The 19,770-nt window shown below is 37.6% G+C and overlaps 1 protein-coding gene across 37 annotated transcripts in view; it reads right to left on the minus strand.

Annotated features, from left to right (window-relative positions):
• CDK14 (cyclin dependent kinase 14) overlaps positions 1–19,770 on the minus strand; it is a 621,661-nt gene that overhangs the window by 50,772 nt on the left and 551,119 nt on the right. For 3 of the 37 annotated variants that reach the window (XM_078342858.1, XM_078342850.1, XM_078342872.1), the window contains one exon: positions 14,308–14,531. The exons of the other annotated variants lie outside the window; for them this stretch is intronic. The gene's annotated coding sequence lies outside the window, so the exon portion shown is untranslated. Of the gene's footprint in view, positions 1–14,307; positions 14,532–19,770 lie in introns of those variants that run through there. 37 annotated transcript variants of the gene reach the window in all.

A 19,770-nucleotide genomic window follows, 5' to 3' on the forward strand; every position in this document is an offset into this window, starting at 1 on the left:
TCCATACTTGTAAATGAAGAAAATGAGCCTTGGTAAGATTCAGTCACTTGTTCATGGACACACAGTTAGCAAGAAGTGATGTTTCTGGGATTTGAACGCAGGTGTACATGAATCTGAGTATGACCTCCAGAAGCACTATGGGGCCTTTAAGGATCAAGCCACAGTGAGCCTCTTGCTCTTCATGGATAAGCTGACTGTGGCCAGAATTTAGGTGCTCATATCCTGAAATCTAAGGGCACGTGAGATAATTTTAGCAAGAAACTGCTTTTCTTTCTTTTTTTCTTTTTTTTTTTTTGAGATGGAGTTTTGCTCTTGTTACCCAGGCTGGAGTGCAATGGCACGATCTTGGCTCACCGCAACCTCCGCTTCCTGGATTCAAGCAATTCTTCCACCTCAACCTCCCGAGTAGCTGGGACTACAGGCGTGCGCCAACATGCCCAGCTAATTTTTGTATTTTTAGTAGAGACAGGTTTCACCATGTTGACCATGATGGTCTCGATCTCTTGACCTCGTGATCCACCCACCTAGGCCTCCCAAAGTGCTGGGATTATAGGTGTGAGCCACTGCGCCCAGCCACTGCTTTTCATAAACACATTCTTTCTTCTCATAGAGAAAGAAAACGTGAAATGTGTGATTCAGCAACCTCTCTGATGAACTTTATTTTGCATCCTAATTCGGACCCAAATTCCAAACTCTTTTTCCACATGTATCCCTATTTTAAATCTCTTTGAGCACTTAAGATACCTAAGTCACAAGGATGGAATTTAATTCCTAGAGACATGTAATGCACAAAATATGGAAATGACAGCTGCTTAAATTGAAATATAGGTAGTAGTATCATCCAAATGAAGGCTCATCCAAAAATGGCATTTCAAATCCCCAACATTTCCTTAAGTGCTATTTGCATGTTCTTCAGTTTTGTCTACAGTGTTTTACGGGCTGCTCATGCTCCAAGTCTGGACTCTGCCAAAAGACTCAGCATAAAATGGTTTCAAATGCAGAGAATGTGATGGAAATCTCATTTGAAACCATATGGCTTTTCACAAATGCTCCAAATGGCCACCACTCAAATGAACAAGATTTAAAAAAATAATCCTCCCACTCTTAAAAATATATGAATAAATAAACAACGGCAATGACTTCCTTTCCCCCACTGGATTGGGGATGGGTTGGGGAGTACGAATTGCTTCTGCTCTGTGGCTGATTTTCAGTTCAGATAACTCATCTTTATTTATTTCTTTCAGTCATGATGAGCCATATTGAGAGCAGCTGTAGGCAAGAGAGAGCGAGGAAAAAAAGTGGATCTGCTCACTCCCTCCTTAAATCGTTGTCACATAGCCACTCTAAAGAATCCATCTGGGCTCACTGCTGTGCTGGGCACCCAAGAAGTAATAGAAAACAGGGGAAAGGACAGTTTAAGGCAAATTTAATGAAGAGATTTAAAAATTACCCAGTCACATGTTTTGAGAAAAAATCAACCTTGGAATGATTTAATTCAAAGTTAGGTAGACCAAGTCTATAGGGAAATTATATTTCAAATTAAATTAAAAAAAAAAACCCAACAAATTGTACTTTAAAGGTGATGGGAAACACCAGTAGTGGGCAACTAGTTAATGAGAGGTCTGGTGGCCTACTCCAGCAAAAGTTACTTAGAAAGTTAGAAGGTGATGAACGAGTGCCAACAAGCTAGGCCTTAAAATGTAAGAACAGTGAAATGATTATGGGAAATTGACTTGTACAAAGGAGAATGAAATTAAAAATGACTTAGATTGGTGATAGAGTTTTTATATTTCAAAATGTCTTTCTAGGTTTATCCAGCAAGTGAATTAGGGGTCAAAACTTAGTTTTATTTTATTTTTAAATTTTGGACAAATGATAAATATTTTTCGGATCAAGCTTAGTCTGAGTTAGGAAGTAAATGCTTTTAACATTTTATTTAAAATTATTTCATCTGTTTTAATATATGAACCCAAAAGAAATTTTGCTTATGGGTCATTCTATTATACTTCAATGACAGAAAAATGGCTTCAGTTTCAAAGGGGAGACGTTGCAAATTATTATCACATAAAACATTGCAATCTTGTTTATTTTCTAGCATTTTTGTTCATGTGTTTTTAATGGTTACATGAACCACATGCTTAGGCAATTGTGTCAAAGGTGAGAGTGAATAAGAAACAAAGATCTGTTACACTTCAAGCTGGAGAACTAACTGCTTCACAAGTTTTCTTAAAATGTGGCTAAGAGAATAAAAAGAATTCTGAGTTGTGTTTGCAAACAACCAAGACAACATAGTGACTAAAATTCACAAAGAAAGTTTTGAGAAGCTAGGGAAAAAATAAACAAAATAACCATCATGAAATACACAAAGAAAATGCAAACTCTCTTACCTTTAATTTATTAACTAGAATTAGTAATGGTCTTTACCTCCAAATACCTTTGAACTTTTTGTTATTTGGCATTGCTGACTACCCTCTCCTTTGTGACATTTATTTTTGTTTGGTTCCCACAGCTTTGATTCTCTGTCCAGCTCTGTAATGGCATCTTCTCAGTATCCTTGGCTAGCTTGTCCTCCTTCCTGCTGTTCCTTATTTCTGCTTTCCTCCAGCATTCTAGGATCCTAAGCCCTGTTCTCTCAATCCTCACTTTTCCTGGGAGTCCACACATTTTCATGTCAATAGCTTACTTCTGATGATTCCTACATCAACGTGCCCTTCCTCATTCTTTACCCTAAAATCTATAGTCACTAGACTATGTCCATCTCCCACTGTATCCACTTCAGTATGCCCTAAGCCAGACGCCACTTCCATCACCGAAATATCCACTTCTCTAGGCTTAAAAAGTTTGGCTCATTTTTTAACTTCTCTCTCTTCTTTGGCCAATACAGCCAATTAGTCACCAAATATGACTGATTTGTCAAAGATTTCCCTCTATATCTTTCTTCTCATTAATTTAACCTAGGCTCTCATAATTTCAAAGCTAAATTACTGTCATAATAATACTAACAACAACTCAATGTCAGCTAGTATGTGCCAAGCAGTGCGCTAATTGCTTCAAATGAATTATCTCATTACACAGGAAGAAACAAGGCACAAAGATTAAGTTATTTGACCAAGGTAACACAGTAAGAAGAGCCAGGACTTGAACCCAGCCATCTGAGATTGAATTGCTTCTCACAGAATCTTTCATCCAAGAGGTATACTATATCCACTTAATTTTTCTAAAATAGTGTTTTAAAGGCGGCAATATGTACCAGTAACCTTAATTATCCATACTTGTTGGCTTCAAAATTATTTTGACTTAAAATTTCTGAAAGTGTATCTTAAGGATATAATTAGCAATGTATGGAAAGATTTACACACAGGGATCTTCATGGCAACATGAATCATATAGTTAGAACGTGGAAACAACTTTAATGTTCAATGGTTGGCTAAACATAACTGTGGCACATTCATATTAAGGAAAATATACCAAGGAGAAGAGGATTTGATGATATGGGTAAATATTCAAGATTTACTAAGTGGAATAAAAAAGAAGATTATAAAAGTTAATTTTGTTAAAAAAAAAAAAAGCCAAGACAAATAATAAAACCCCCAACACCTGGAAAGATTTTAAAATGTTAAGATGGAAAAATGTTCTCCAAAATGGCTTCTGAGGTTTGGGGACTCTGACTTATTTTCATATTTTTGCAAAATTTTACAATGAACATATTCACATACTGCAATCAGAACTCCCTCCCATAGTAAACGTATTCAAATCTCATTACTTCCAAAGTGTCATTTCCCTGCTCAGAGACAAAACTAAAAAGACTTTTTTGTTTTTTGTCAACTTAATTTTCTTTTTTTTTAAACTTTTTATTTTAAATTCAGGGATATATGTGCAGGTTTGTTTCATAGGTAAACTTGTGTCATGGGGGTTTGTTGTACAGATTATTTCATTACCCAGGTATTAAGTCTAGTTATCTATTAGTTATTTTTCCTCATCCTCTCCCTCCTCCCATTTTCCACCCTCTAATGGGTCCCAGTATGTGTTGTTCCCCTTTATGTGTCCATGTGCTCTCATCATTTAGCTCACACTTGTAAGTGAGAACATCCAGTATTTGATTTTCTGTTCCTGCATTAGTTTGCTAGAGAAAATGGCCTCCGGTTCCATCCATGTCCCCACAAAGGCCATGATCTCATTCTTTTTCTTGGCTGCATAGTATTCTATGGTGTGTATGTGCCACATTTTCTTTATTTAGTTTATCATTGATGGGCATTTAGGTTGATTCCACGTCTTTGCTATTGTGAATAGTGCTGCAATGAACATATGCCTGCATGTGTCTTTATAACAGAATGATTTATATTCCTTTGAGCATAATAGGATTGCTGGTTCAAATGACAGTTCTGCTTTTAGCTCCTTGAGGAATTGCCACACCGTAGTCTACAATGGTTGAATTAATTTACACTCCTGCCAACACTATACAAGTGTTCCCTTTTCTCCACAATCTCACCAGCATTAGTTATTATAAATACTTATTGTCTGTTGTATCAAGTTGAAAATTTCTCTGCCTATAATTCAAGTTCCTGAGTCTAGGACTGCTTGTTAGTTTTTCAATCTGTGTCTGCATCTTTCCAGGAGAATCTCTGACCCTGCCAGACCAATCTCCTAGCTATGCCGCCCTGATCCATTCCCACCAGCCCTACAGCTGGCCATAGATCTACTCCATCCCTTACCCTTCACTGACATAGATGTATCAATACCTTCCTTGAATTCTTCAGAACATAACTTTGACTTATTTATAATACAAACTGTTTGGGGATTCTCTCTGTTCTTGACATAAACGGAAAATGGTACTTAACCTGTGGCACTGTAATTATTACATCATATCATCCTTACCATAAGCAAATCAGGAAAATGGTGTTACTAGTGCTTCCCACATTTATGTGCTAGAATTGTAATACTGACATGCTAACCTTAGTTGCTCTTCTCTATCTCCTACATCACATTTTCACGCTTCCCACCTGTATGAACTGATATATTTACATGTATGTCTCTTTTGCTCATTTGTCAGTTCCTTAAGCACAGTGATAATATCTAATTATTTGTAGGCTTTATAGCCCCAGCACAGAGTATTCAATACAAATTTATTGAACAAATTACAAGTGAGTCTTTATGTAACATAACTTCAAGTTGTTTGAAGAAAATTCTGGAAGCAACTATCACATGACTTATGAATGCAACATGAGCACCAGAAATAATTCGATAAATGAAATGAATTAGATAAATATTAAAGCTAAAGAGTATGTTCTATATTCACTTAGCTTTACCAGATATCTAAGGGATGCACAGAAATAAACCTGCAAATGTAACATAATGAAATTCTTACCATCATAGTAATCTCTGATATTACAAGATATGATTTAGTAATGAAATAAGTGAATGGGAGAAAAAATAATTTTGACTGATTGTGATTCCCAAGTGGTAATTCTAGCTGCTATGTTTCCCCAGTATATTCAAAATTACTCTAAGTTGCTATATATCTAGGGAGACCAAAAGATCATACCACGATTCATAAGACACAACACTATGAATAAGTGGTCTATGTGGAGAGCTATAATTTTTCTGTGAGGCTTTGGAGAAGTTGTAACCACATAAGGAAAGTATGACTAGTTTATAAAGCCAACCAAGTCCACTGGTAGCATTTAAGAACACTATAATCCCAAACACACAAGTTTGGTTTTATATAATGCATGAATATCACTCCAACTGAGTCTGTATACTGCAAAAACTGTTCCATTTCATGTTGGCCTTAATTTCTATTACTTTAGACTACTTCACTTTTCTCTTTTGAGCTTGATGGGCCATAACATTACATCATGGGTGGGCAATACTGAGACTGCTCTCTCCATCTTAGTGACCACGAAATGTAGGCATTTAGCTACCAGGGAGTTCTGTCATCCATCTAGGCATGAGTTTGGGTCAAAGGAAGAACATGCAGAGAAAAGGGAAGCATTTTTTTCTTTTCCGCATCTATGATATAATGAACACAAGTGCCCTTTTAAACCAAATATGGACCTCCAAGAGAGATGCCGTTCCAAACCAGCTTCTATTTAGATTGTTATAAAAGCATGGCAAATTATTATTTAAAATAGCACTGTTAAGAGAAACAAAAGTCAGGAAATAAAAAACTTTTTTTTTTTTTGAGACTAAGTCTTGCTCTGTCTCTCAGGCTGGAGAGCAATGGTGCGATCTCGGCTCACTGTAACCTCTGCCTCCAGGCTTCAAGCGAGTCTCCTGCCTCAGCCTCCTGAGTAGCTGGGATTACAGGTGCCTGCTACCACACCAAGCTAACTTTTGTATTTTTTTTTTTTTTTTGAGACGGAGTTTCACTCTTGTTACCCAGGCTGGAGTGCAATGGCACGATCTCGGCTCACCACAACCTCTGCCTCCTGGGTTCAGGCAATTCTCCTGCCTCAGCCTCCTGAGTAGCTGGGATTACAGGCACGCACCACCAAGCCCAGCTAATTTTTTGTAATTTTAGTAGAGATGGGGTTTCACCATGTTGACCAGGATGGTCTCGATCTCTTGACCTTGTGATCCACCTGCCTCGGCCTCCCAAAGTGCTGGGATTATAGGTGTGAACCACCGCGCCTGGCCCAACTTTTGTATTTTTTAGTAGAGCTGGGGTTTCGCCATGTTGGCCAGGCTATTCTTGAACTTCTGATCCCAGGTGATCCACTTGCCTCAGCCTCCCATAGTGCTGGGATTACAGGCGTGAGCCACCATGCCCAGCCAGGTATGGTTTTAAATGGAATCCCATCATAACTCTGGAGTTAGAGAAACTCAGATCCAGCCTCCCACTTTATATGCTAACCACATTTGCTCAGGCTTTTAACAGGTGAAATTATGTTTTGCAAGAATGAGAGCATGATTAAATTCATAGTTGTCTGGATTTGAATAGCAACAAGTCACTTTTAATAGGTCTATTCTGTATCAGGGATATGATCTGAAATGAGTGGATTCTGTGATGAGGATGCTCCCACTGGACTTGTACCTGTTAGCAAATCAGACTCACTTTGAAACTGGGACTTTGAGTTCTCAGTCCAAATTATGAGACAGCCTAAAGACTGGGGTGTGGGAATGAGGGGGGGGTAAGAGCAAGAGGCTGAATACTAAAGCAGAAACATAGGGAATATTCCCACTAAGGGGGAACTCTGTTTTAAGAATAAATTATGTCTGCTTCATGGGATATACAATCCTCAGGACACTGCAGGCATTAAATAGGAAATATTAATAATGACATCTGTGTCCTTCAACAGAGAGTTCTTCGCATAAACACAATAAAAATACTTCATGCATTAATGAGGCAAATAAGAAATAAGAATCTCGTATTTATTATAATACTACTTAATTCATTTGGATGAAAGGCCCGAAAGATAGATCTCAATCAAAATTCAAATTCTAATATTCTTTAAAGAGATAAAATTGTATTATCCTTAAATATATATAGAAACTAGAAGAAGGCTAACTTTATCAACTAGAGTTCCTTCCTGGGCTCACTTGGGCTCAGAATATTAACAGTAATTCTAACATGCTTGAAAACAGTTTTCTTAATAGGACAAACACAGTCCTTTGTGTTTTTCTTCAGAACTGCCATTGACTTAGCAACTATTTTTCATAGATGGAGTAATGGCCAAATTCTTACAAAAAATTATTATATACTAAATAAAGTTCAGGTGTTTAAAAAGTTGCATAAATTTAGTGTGATGTCATATATGTTTGTGTATGTGTGAACACACATAGAAACACATACATACACAACTAGAACATAAACCTTAGGGCTTTCTAGTCCTTTTAGACCAATCTGGGAAAAAAAAAATCACAATTATCTGAAACATATGTAAACATATATGAGCAGCAAATGTAAATAGATTGACTAGCTTTCACTAAATAGATAATTAATTGGTTAATCTATTTTAATTTAAAAGGAGACTTGGAAAGGAAAACTACATTTTAAAGACATGCTTTAAACACAAAATGCCCCCTTGTAAACAGCCAGCAAGCAGGGGGTGTTATATCCTGGCATTAAAATGGTTAAGTGCACTGTTGAATGTGCCTTCCACTTCCTCCTGACGAGAAGATGTAATTTTTTGGATTTATGAATTGGTCAGGCCAATTGATAAGCGTCTTGAACACAACAGACTCTGCCTAGATCTATCCCTTACCTGCTGGGAAGAGACAATTCCCCTCACACTTGGAACCCTGAAGCCCTTTAAGTGGCTTGCTCTGTAACCGTGGCAGCTGGGCCCTACAGAATTCTTCATCTTCTGCAACCAAGCCTCACTAAATAAAAACTATGGTGCCTTGTTAGCCAACATCTGAGCGTGAAATCACTACATTGCAATCCCCTACTTTCTAAGTCAATCAGTTTTCCCCCACCACTACAGATCTGGATGCACAGGGTCAGTAAAGAGAGGGGGAAAATGGAGTGGAAGAAAATGAATGTTATCAGGGCAACCAGAACACACCCATATGGTATAGTTAATTCTGTACAGTGAAATTAGTGCATTCCCATAAAACAGTTTAGAGCTAGCTAATAAAACCAACACGTGTACTATCTAATGTCATCACCATGCTTTGAACTTGCACAGGATATATAGTGGAGAGAACTGTAGAAACAGATATGGGGCCAGGAACAAGCCTTTGTCAGCCTAAAATTGCTAACAGATTAGAGTGTGTCTGACAAGGCACTAAGATTGTAACATATGTTCTTTTTAAGGAGTATTAACATTTTATGCATTAGCTACATGTTAACTGAGAGAGAGCTTGAACTGCTAAAACTATTAGAATGTCATTTGCAGTCCATCAGCAATTTGCTTCCACGCTTTGAATTCCGTCTGTGCCTGCATGGGAGGATGGAGTACGCAAGTAAGGTGGCGGGAAGGGAACAGATGGAAAGTCAAAAAGGAAGGAGCATGAAGAATTAGGGTGTAACATGCTGAAAGTGGTGCCTTGTTTTTTTTGAAGCTCCCAATGTGAATGGCATGTTCAGAAAATGGTTTCAGAGGAGGGAAGAGATGTTTTGTAATATTGAAATAAAGCTCTTTTCAGTGTTCCTTCTCACCTAAATAGTATCTCAAATCTATCACTATTTCCCTTCTTCGAGGGGTATGTGCTCAGTAGCTTGAAATGGACCTTTTGCTCATATATTGCAATGATTTCTTCTCAACAGGGAAAAACTGTTTTATGGCAAAAGTCAAGGTGTTAAATAAATGTTATTATTAACAGTAAGCCAGGATTACCGGTCCATCCAAAGTAATCTAAAATCATTAGGTCTCCACTCCAGGGTACAGTCTCTCTGAGTACAGGTTTTCATGTATGGGGTCTCCTGTTTTTATATAAAATTACAACAACTGTTGCTGTTGGTCTGCAGCCCCTTACAGGTAATACGTATATCTCCTGTAATGCCTGATGAATAGCAAGAATGGAATAAACATTTGTTCACTTGTCCTAATATGAAGGAAATGAAAAAAAAATAAAACAATACTCAAAGGAAGACATCCCACCAGCAGCCTATTTATACACCCCTCTCAGGATTCCCCAGGGACTCCTGGGTGTGCCCGACCACAGTCCTCATTGCTCTGACGAGACTAATTGATTGTTGTCTATCTCTACCAAAAGAATGCAGTGTCCTTAAGGGTGGACATTATGGCTCACCTGACATCGTAGCCTAAACATCTAGGTCAGGCTGTACTTATGGGGGCACTCTACTTTCTACCCTAAGGCACCAGTGCTAACTATTCCCTCACAAATTTCATATCCAGCCAGGAAGCTACCGTCACATCTTTTAGAGGGAATAGAAATGGAAGATTCCTATGTGGGTAAAATGTAGTTGTATGCACATCATTACCTATTTGCAAATTCCTTTTCTTTTCTTTCTTTTTTTTTTTTTGGAGACAGGGTGATGTTCGCCCAGGCTGGAGTGCAGTGGTGTGATCATAGTTCACTATAGCCTTGACCTCCAGGGCCCAAGTGATTTCCCCACCTCAGCCTCCTGAGAAGCTGGGACCACAGGCACATGCCACCACACTGGACCTGGCTAATTAAAAAAATTTCATTTTGTAGAGACGGGGTCTCTCTAACTTGCTCAAGCTGGTCTGGAACTGCTGGGCTCAAGTGATCCTCCTGCCTTATCCTCTTAAAGTGCTGAGATTACAGACATGAATCACCACACCTGGCCTGCAAATTCCCTTTTAAAATCCATTTTTGGCCAGGCACGGTGGCTCAAGCCTGTAATCCCAGCACTTTGGGAGGCCGAGGTGGGTGGATCATGAGGTCGGCAGATCGAGACCATCCTGGTCAACATGGTGAAACCCCGTCTCTACTAAAAATTACAAAAAAATTAGCTGCGCACGGTGGCGTGTGCCTGTAATCCCAGCTACTCAGGAGGCTGAGGCAGGAGAATTGCCTGAACCCAGGGGGCGGAGGTTGCAGTGAGCCGAGATCGTGCCATTGCACTCCAGCCTGGGTAACAAGAGCGAAACTCCGTCTCAAAAAAAAAAAAAAAAATCAATTTTTATTTAGGACTATACAGCTTAATTTTATTCAAACGTACTTAGAATCCAGAGATAGTTAATGATTATATATGCATATGTATGTACACATATGTGTGTGGATAGATAGATGAATGGTTGGATAGACAGACAGATAGATGCACATTTAACCCAGGCATCTTTCTACTACTTGACTGATTCCCTGATGATGATTTTAATGTTAAACATGGTAATTTCAAAGTCAAACATAATTAGAAACTATGACAAGAATAAAAGTTATCAAGTGTTCTCATATCAAAGGGGAAACAAGTTGGTGATTATCCTGGATTTTTCAAACATGCTTCTAGACTTTAATGGGGGAAGAAAAAGGGGTGTCATTTGAATCTTGGGACTTATAGCACCACTTCAAATATAGCCAGTACATAGCATCTACAATAAAGTGCAATTAATTGTCATATATGCAATCATAATCTGTTAGGAGAAAGGCAGCATGGTTTATATGGAGAGAGGGCATGTTTCACCAATCATTTTGAGTTATCTGAGAGAGTAAATAAGCAGGAGATGTAATTTATGTAAACTTTCAAAAAGCTCTTGACAATGTTCTTCATCAAAGACAGTTTAGAAAAACAGAATTAATGTGGGGCTGGGGAGAATGTTTTCTTCAGGAAAGATAACTTGATTAAAGAGGGAAAATAATGAGTCAAACCAACATTTTCCATCAGAGAAGTGTTAAAAGTAACTAGTAGCCAGCATTAGTTGGATTTTCTTTCTAATATTAAAAATTATCTTGGAGTAAGAGAGAGAGCATGCTCAAAAAAGAAAAAAAGGCAACTCTTACAGAACACATCTGCCTCTTCCAACTGATAAGATACCTAAAACCATGGGAAGGCGTGTGTGTGTGTGTGTGTGTGTGTGTGTGTGTGTGTGTGTGTGTGTGAGAGAGAGAGAGAGAGAGAGAGAGAGAGAGAAAGAGAAAGAGGGAAATAGGTGCTGGTGGAGATAGGGCTGTTGGAGCTCTAAAAGTGATGACACAGGTGACCATCAGACAATGCTGATGAAGCAAATGAAGTGTCTGGTCTACACCCACCCAATTTGTGTGAGTTTGATTACTATGTCCTGCAAGATACATGATTAGAGAAGTCCCATAAAATTGGAGAAATAAAATACTCTAAGTATTATGTTTAAAAGTGGAAGGAAATAATTTCATTGATAGGTATATGTATAATCAAAGAAAAAAGAAGGTAGATGAAAGAGACAGAAGAAGATAGAAAATGGAGGTTGTTCAGGATGGAAGTTGAGAGGAATGACTGGAAAAATTTGTAGAATGACAAAGGACAAAGTGGATTATCACTATACTTACTGTCTGAACAATAATGCCAGTTTAACCCCTTTGAAGTTAAGGGCTCTTTTAGGATACAGGATAGGATAGACTTAGATTTACCCAACAGGTGGCTCTTCAAGGAAAAGCATCTAGTGACAAATTGAAATAGGCTTAAGTAGTTTGGGAAATTCAGAGAGGTAAGATATATACCAAGTTAATAAGGAAGATGAATAGCTCCTAGTTGTATCCCCACCTTTTGAAATTATCATCAAGACAGTCATGCCTGCTCATTGAACTTCCTTAGGGACAGGGGCTGAAGAGTGGCTGGCCTGGCAAACCATTTCTTCCCTTTCCTCCATTAATACAGAAAATTGAGCACAGATTGTGATAGCATTAGCTATCATTGTTGTCAACACCAGTCACTAATGACCCAGTTTGGGGGAGAAGGGGTGGAAGAGAGAAGGTTCCAGTCAAACAACAATTACTGTCTAGAAATGTAAAATACCTTTTTTGAGGTAATTAAAATTTTTTTGGCGACTTTAAAGACTGGCTTTCTTATGTGCAGTGCGGCATAGAACAGCTTGTAGGCAGCAGATCAATAAATTCCAGTTAACTTTCAAGTCATGTCGGCATGCAGCCCTGGCTGGTTTATTAATTTAAATTTCAGCTCTCTCTAAAAAAAAGGTATGTCTAAAGAAATAAGGCACTATATGGATTGCAGTGAGATTGCTCAATCAGAACGGGTCTTCACATACGTTGCTTATCAACATCAATAGGAAATCTTAAAACACTGAAGAGAATAGGTCATCCGTCCCTCTGTCTTATCCAGTTAGTGTTTATCTTAGGATCCCTCACTACCTATTCTTTTTGTTTTTAAGAGAAGTTGATATCTGAAACACCCATGGCTTAACTTACATAAGCTTCAGCATATAGGTAAGTAAGAATAAAAAGGTGAAAATGAAAGGAGAGTGGTACAATCCACTCACTGTTCAAATCTTTAGGAAGGAATAATCTCCCTTTTTTTCTTTTCTCTGTCCTTACGTCCCTAATACCTATCTAACTCTAAGGATATAACCAAAGAGTCTCATAGTAGCAACAAAATGCTAGAAATTGCTTATGTTTTTCTTTTTAATCATCCCTCTCTTGCTGATTCTTCACATTGTTTTTAACAATTTTTCCAAGCCCTCAAATACCTACCAGTGGATTACCCCTTTTTGGAGACTTGCTCTAGACATTAGGATGCTTTAGAAATCTTGCTCCAAAATCATTGGTATTTTAAGGCACCAAACTAATTTCTATGAGACCATCAAAAATTACTATAATGATACAGCCGTGGCCCAAACACTGCATCCTCAAATTCAATGATTTCTGTCATCTGTGTCACTTCTCCCTTGTGTTAACATAAATAAGGAAAGCTGCCTGAATCTATCAAAATGGTCAGAGTCTGCAGTTGAATTTTACTGAACCTACTGCATTTTTGATCCTGAAAGAAATATTTATGAAATGCCAATACTATCCAAATATGGCCCATAATAATAGATTCTCAAGCAAATGTTTTTCAAAACAAATGCTTATGAAAAATTGCAAATATTTTCAGACCAATCATGCCTTCATGAAATTCAGAGAACATTATCATTTTATTAATAACTGTGATATGTATTTGAAAAACTAACAAGATTATGATTCTAAAAACAGATTTACACTTTTTATTTCTTACTGCTTTCAGTTTTAATCAAGGTTCTGGAGCTTCTCACTAACAGTGAAATTGTATTTAAATGGGGCCTTTAGGGTGTTCAAGCTACAGATTAATTAACTTGATCTGGTCAGGGTTTTGGGGGCACTGTGGTTCTTGAATCTCTAATTTTATCCTTAGAGGTAGCCAAAGCTCCTCTAGACATTAGCAACCAAATAACTACATAGATTGTGATTGAAACATCTAAAATAATGCAGACTTGTCAAAAGTCAGAATAAAAAAGCCAATGATAAGTGCAACAACATGACATTTCTCTAGTTTACAAATGCAGCTCTACCACTTCTTAGCTTAGTGGTCCTCTGGTTCTCAATCAATTGGTTCACTTATTATCATGAAGATCTTTCTCCTTTAGAAACTTGTTACAGTCTTTCCCTATCGTTCCTGGTTTCCCTGAAACTATATGCACATATTTCACTTTGTGTACAACATTATGTTAGATGCTATGGAATGAACCAACTTTACCTGATGAAGCTTTATGGTTCCCTTGGAAATGGAAGGTAAGCACATATAATAATAAACCTGGTTAAATGCCATGTAATTATTATGAACTCTCAGACAGCAACTCAGTAAGGGCCAAGAAGGCAACTGGAGTGAAGTAGGCTAGATTATTTATATAAAGAAATAGGCTTTAGCAATTCATCTTCCAAAAAAAGGCTTCTCTGGGCAATTTTTGTATTTGACATTGACAACAGAGACATGGCTACAAGAAATATTTCACTTTTATTTCCCTCTACCATAAGATAAACAACAAATAAGATGAAGGTAAATAGCAATTTCTTCTGTCTGAGTGACAGAGAGACAAAAAGCAGTTGGCAGGAAGTGCGGCAAACTTCAGGCCACAGCCTTTGCGAAGGAATGCAGCCACTACTCAGTCCTATTGATCACTGCTGTTAGAGATGCCCAAAGTGGTCTAATCTTCCTTTTTCTAAAAAAAATGAGATGCAGAAAAATATGTATTTTTATGTAAAATTGACAGAGTTTTAAAAGTAGACTATTACCTTAAATATTTAAAAACACCATTTTAGGCAAATGCCAGGCATATGGGCACTATCTGTTAAAGGCTTCCGGGTTACAATCTCCACAAGTGTTTTCAAAAAATAAGAGAAAGACACTATAACCGTAGGTTGGAGTGCCCTGGCTCGGCATCATGGAGAAGCTGGTAGCAGGGATGTCTCTGTAACTTATTTCTGTCTTTTTTTCTGACCTTACTTTCTGTGTTGTCTGTGCTGACCTCTATTCACAGCTCGGTAACAATGACTCAGCTTTTGAATCTTTGTTTATCCCATCAAGCCCTATTATGCTGGAAGCTCCCAAACCTTCAGTTCTGCTTTTAATTTCTCTCTCTCTTTCTCTCTCTGTTGCTATATCAACCTAAACGAAAGGACATCTCTACTTTATACCACCAGACTTGCCCTAATTATCCTCACCTACTGCTTGCCCCTTCTGAGTTTTCTGAGGTTGCCAGTGAAGGTGCCATCTGGCCAATTAGTTCATCTGAGTAAGTAGAGACAATTTTAATTCTTCTCTGTCTGTCTCCTCCCACTCTAACTACATGACTGCATCACACTGAGGATTTTTTGGAATGGCCCCCTATTGAGGGCCATGAAACTTACCCTTCTCAAAGACTGCTTCCACTTTACTGCTTCCTTTGCTTTACTCATATGGAAATTATTGCCATCCCCTGCATGAGACACACTCAGCACAAGTTTTGTGCTTTTTGCTGACGTGCAAAAATCTCTTGCATCTCTTTTCCCAATTTCCACAAATCCCCTTTCTTCATATCCTGATGCCAAACCAAGCCCTGGTTTGCTTTTCCTTCTGTCATGGTTATGCACAATTTTTACCAAGAAATAAGCTACATTGTAAGATTGTCTAGATTTTGTTTTTTCACTTTAGGTAAAAGAAATGGAAAAAAAAACCAAAAATGGTTATCATAAAAGATCTGAAATCAATCTGTCTTTTATTTGTCACAGACTTCATGAAATTTGGAATTCTTAACAGTCACTGAGTACTTGTTATGGACCAAGAAAGTATTGTGCGAAATACTTTATCCTCTCATGTAGATCTTCCCAACAAACTGACAAGAGAGGTACCATTCCTACTCCTGATTTACAGCTGGGAAAACTCAGGCTTAGAAAGGTTAAGGCTCAGCCCAGGTCACAGAGCTGATAAGTAGCACAGCAGAGTTGAAGGCCCAGGCTGCTGGTATTAGCCAAATATATTAAACCCTATTCTGTATTGCTTCCTGAATTAGAGAGAGCTGCCTGAACTGAGTCATGCCTACCACCAACAAAACTGATGTTAATGCAATGAATGATTAACAAAGGGCTCACTAACATAAGGTTAAAATAAAGGAAGCCCATGATCACTCCACATCTTTTTGCAAACAGGAACAACAGAACTCAAATAAAACTAGACTTGAACCTAAGGTTCTGGCTTCAGGACAGTCTGTGTTACACAGATCCCCTCATACAATGTCAAGGGCAGAAAAAGCACTTGTTAAATTTATTTCAACTTTTCAGAGGAAGTCATGTAAAATGTACTTTTAGGGGAGTCAGCTTGTTTTCTTATTTAGTCTTTGTTCTCTTGCTATTTATTTCTATTAAAGAGATTGCCTCTTGCCACAAAAATGCTTGGTTCTAAAAGGACCTTATTTGAGCATGTGAAGAGTCTGCCCAAATCCTTCTCATTCGTGTTACCATTGCTCACTTTTGCCTTTCATCCCTTCCTAAGGAACAGAACAGGAAAAAGCACACTGTTTTTCTCTTTTTAAAATTGTCAGGCTGTTTACAGTTCATTCCAATTCAGTGTTGTCCTGGTTATATGCTAAGTCTCAGAGTTTTTTTCAATGAGGTTAAGTAGGGAAACTGTATTTCATCTTGAAAGAAAGAAAGGAAAGAAAAGAAAATAAAAGGTGACAGAGAAAGAGAGAGCGGGAGAGAGAACAGGGGAAATAGAAAGAAAGGAAAGAAAGAAGGAGAGAAGGAAAGGAGGAAGGAAGGAAGGAAGCCAGCCAGCCAATACACAGAAGGCTGAACTGTTTCCTGAGCTCTCCCTAGTAAAGAAAACCAAAATAATGCTTGCTCTGGTCCTGGAGATTCCTGTACTTAGCTCTAAAAATCCCAAGAAGGAAACATGGGAAATCATTCATTCAAACTTTTGGCCACTGTATCCTTTGTTGAAAAATATCTTATGTAGAAACATAAAGTGTAAAACAGATTAAAGTGGAGCTACTTTGATGGGGAGAGTGATGGGGTTGAAGCCCTGCCCAGTGTTCCTCTCCCTTCCCACTGCCTCCCAAGAGAGACCTTCAAGGGAATCGGAAGAGCAGTGACTGCTTTGAAATTTGTTTTGGCCACAACTCACTGGAAAAAATGAATTTTATTAAGTGACTCAGTGTAGATACAAATGCACATGCACACATACAGCTGAAACAAAAAAATTCATAAAATGATACTTATTTTTACTACATGTGATTATTTCAGACATTTTCCTTTCCCATTTAGTCTATTGTATTTGAGAAATACTTTTCCCAGTTTAATAGATTAATATCACTATCCATGAAGGAGTTAAAAAACACTGCATTCGGTAACTTAATCCTTAAAATAATTCTATAGATTAAGACATACTTGCTCCTGTCTGCATTTCCTCCCTCCCGAAGGAACAATGATGATGAAAACATGGTAAGTGGAGGCCCTCGAATTTGGACACAGGGCTGATTCACTTGATCTAAGGACAGATTTCCTTCCCAAGGAGTTGGAAACCCGGACCTAGAGTGATGTCTGTTTGTTATTGCAAACCATAGGACAAGTCAACCTGGCTCCCATCACATGGACTAGAGAAGCAGGCAAAGCCAGCACTGAAGCAACAAAAAGATGGAGAAAGAAAGAGATCTCATCTCTGCTGGAGTCCCTCTTTCCAATCTATGCACAAGGCCCTGTTTTATTTTTGTCCTTGATTCTATAACATATCCTATATATCCTCATAATCTCCCATTTTATAAAAATGAAGAAAGAGAGAAAAAGAGAAAGAAAGAAATATAAATCACAGGATAGTACTGACAATACGTTTAACAATCAGCTATCATTACTATACATAAAATCTATTTATACTACAAAATTGTCACCAACATAAAATTCTACTCCACTTAAAAGAACAATAATGAAAATATTTCTGGTAGATTTAAAGAAAGTGAAAGAGAATGCAAATATATATTTGCAGAAAAAATTCCCAAGGTCTATTGCTTTTCACCCTTAAGATTGTTAATGCACTATGTCAGCCCAGTGGCAACCACAGGATTTAAAGGTTTTATTAAACTCTCTTCACTAACTTAAAAAAAATCTATCTCAAATGCCATCTATTTAAGTGTGTGTCCCTTTCCACCTTTTTATTTTAGCAAGCAGCTCTAAGAAATATACCTTTTAAAAAAATCTAGCCACAGTAAGCCTATAATAAGGCTTCAAACATATGCACTTCCACACCAAATCACAAAATAGGCTTTTATAAATTTCTTTCTACAAAAATAAATAAGAGAAAGTAATAAAAAAGATAAAGCCTTCATACAGAATTGCAGCAATTATATCCCCACAGCTACACTATAACCCAAAACTTTGCAAAGGCTTTGATTATTGAACCATGGCTGAAGTGAATAATTTGCTTTTCACTAAGAAAACAAGCACATTCATTCTCACCACAATGGAGAGAAGCAGTTTTAATTAAACCTTATCAAAAGATGTATAAAGAATAAACTCAATACCCATTCCACAGAACTCTATTTTCATCTGTTTAAGCTTTCCATGTTCATGCAATAATTATCCACTGTCCAAGGAATGCCGGAGTTGTGTTAATGTTGGTAAAGATTTAATTAGCTCAATTATCCGGAGAGTATTGAAGTGAGGCTCAGCACAGTACAAATTTCTTCAGGCTTTATACATACCTCTCATCAAAATACATGAAACTGAAATCTAAGTGAACAAAAGACTCTTACTCTAAAACTCCACAACTGAAACAGTTCCATACTTCATAATTTTATTACTCCAATTAAACACACACACACACACACACACACACGTCTTTAGAAAAGTAGAGCTCATAAGTGTGGCCTTATCTTGCTGTGAGTGTGTGTGTGTTTGTACAGTGCATATAGTTAACTTCCTGAATCTGTAAATACGTTCTTAGAAAGTTAATTAAATCTGCCTTTTAAATAAATATTAACATCCAAAGTACAATCCTTTAAAACATTTTTATTTTTTCAATGTAGCCTTCATATTACTTTTTTCCCCAGAAAGCAAGGCATTTAAATAGCATTGAAAGCACAGTAACACAGATAACTGTTTCAATCTGTCAGACACCAGGGACAGACAGTAGGGTTCATTTCAGAAAACAGATTGGCCCCCAGCGGCCTGACCTTCCTGGTGGGAAAGAGAACACAGCACTGTGCTTGACAAGCTCAGCAACAAAGAGGTATATTCAGGTCCCCCCAATTCAGACACGCTTCTCACAGGGAAAAATGCAAAGCCGGGGAAAGAAATGCACCACTTCCAGTAAAGCAGAGTTTACTTAGATCAGAGACAAGCATTTCAACGATAACAAAAAATAACACATTTAGGAAAGCAGCAAACACAGTTTTATCCACAGTTATAACTTGAGAAAGCTCTAATCTGGGCATTGTCAATGTCTTAGCTTCAAACCTCACCTGTGATCCACACCCACTAGCATTATAACATCAGTGGAAATCCCAAATATGATTATCCTGATAAAATATTTCCTAATTACTCTATCAATGAAAAGGGCATAACTTTTCTCTTGGAAGCTGGCTCATGCGAATTTCAAAGTATGCTTTATCTTTCTTTTTATATGTTGCAAGTTTTGCCTTTACTTTGAAACCCAGATGGACATTTCCTTGTCTTTTAGACCCTTAGATAAAAAGATTTTTCATTACCTCCATTTTTCATATTGCATTTGTATAGGGTCTTTTAAGAAAGTTTCAAAATGAGACAAAAATCCAGCAAAAGAATAAGAAAACCATTAAACACCGATAAAGGAATATCCTTAATTTAGAAAACCTCAAGCTGAATTAGTTGCTATATGTAAGTATGTATATATTTTTCCAAACTCCAATGTAAAGTTTTATTGTATATCCCACTTGACCAGTTACAAGGAAT

Source organism: Callithrix jacchus, chromosome 11, assembly GCF_049354715.1.
Source record: "Callithrix jacchus isolate 240 chromosome 11, calJac240_pri, whole genome shotgun sequence".
Taxonomy (NCBI): domain Eukaryota; kingdom Metazoa; phylum Chordata; class Mammalia; order Primates; family Cebidae; genus Callithrix; species Callithrix jacchus.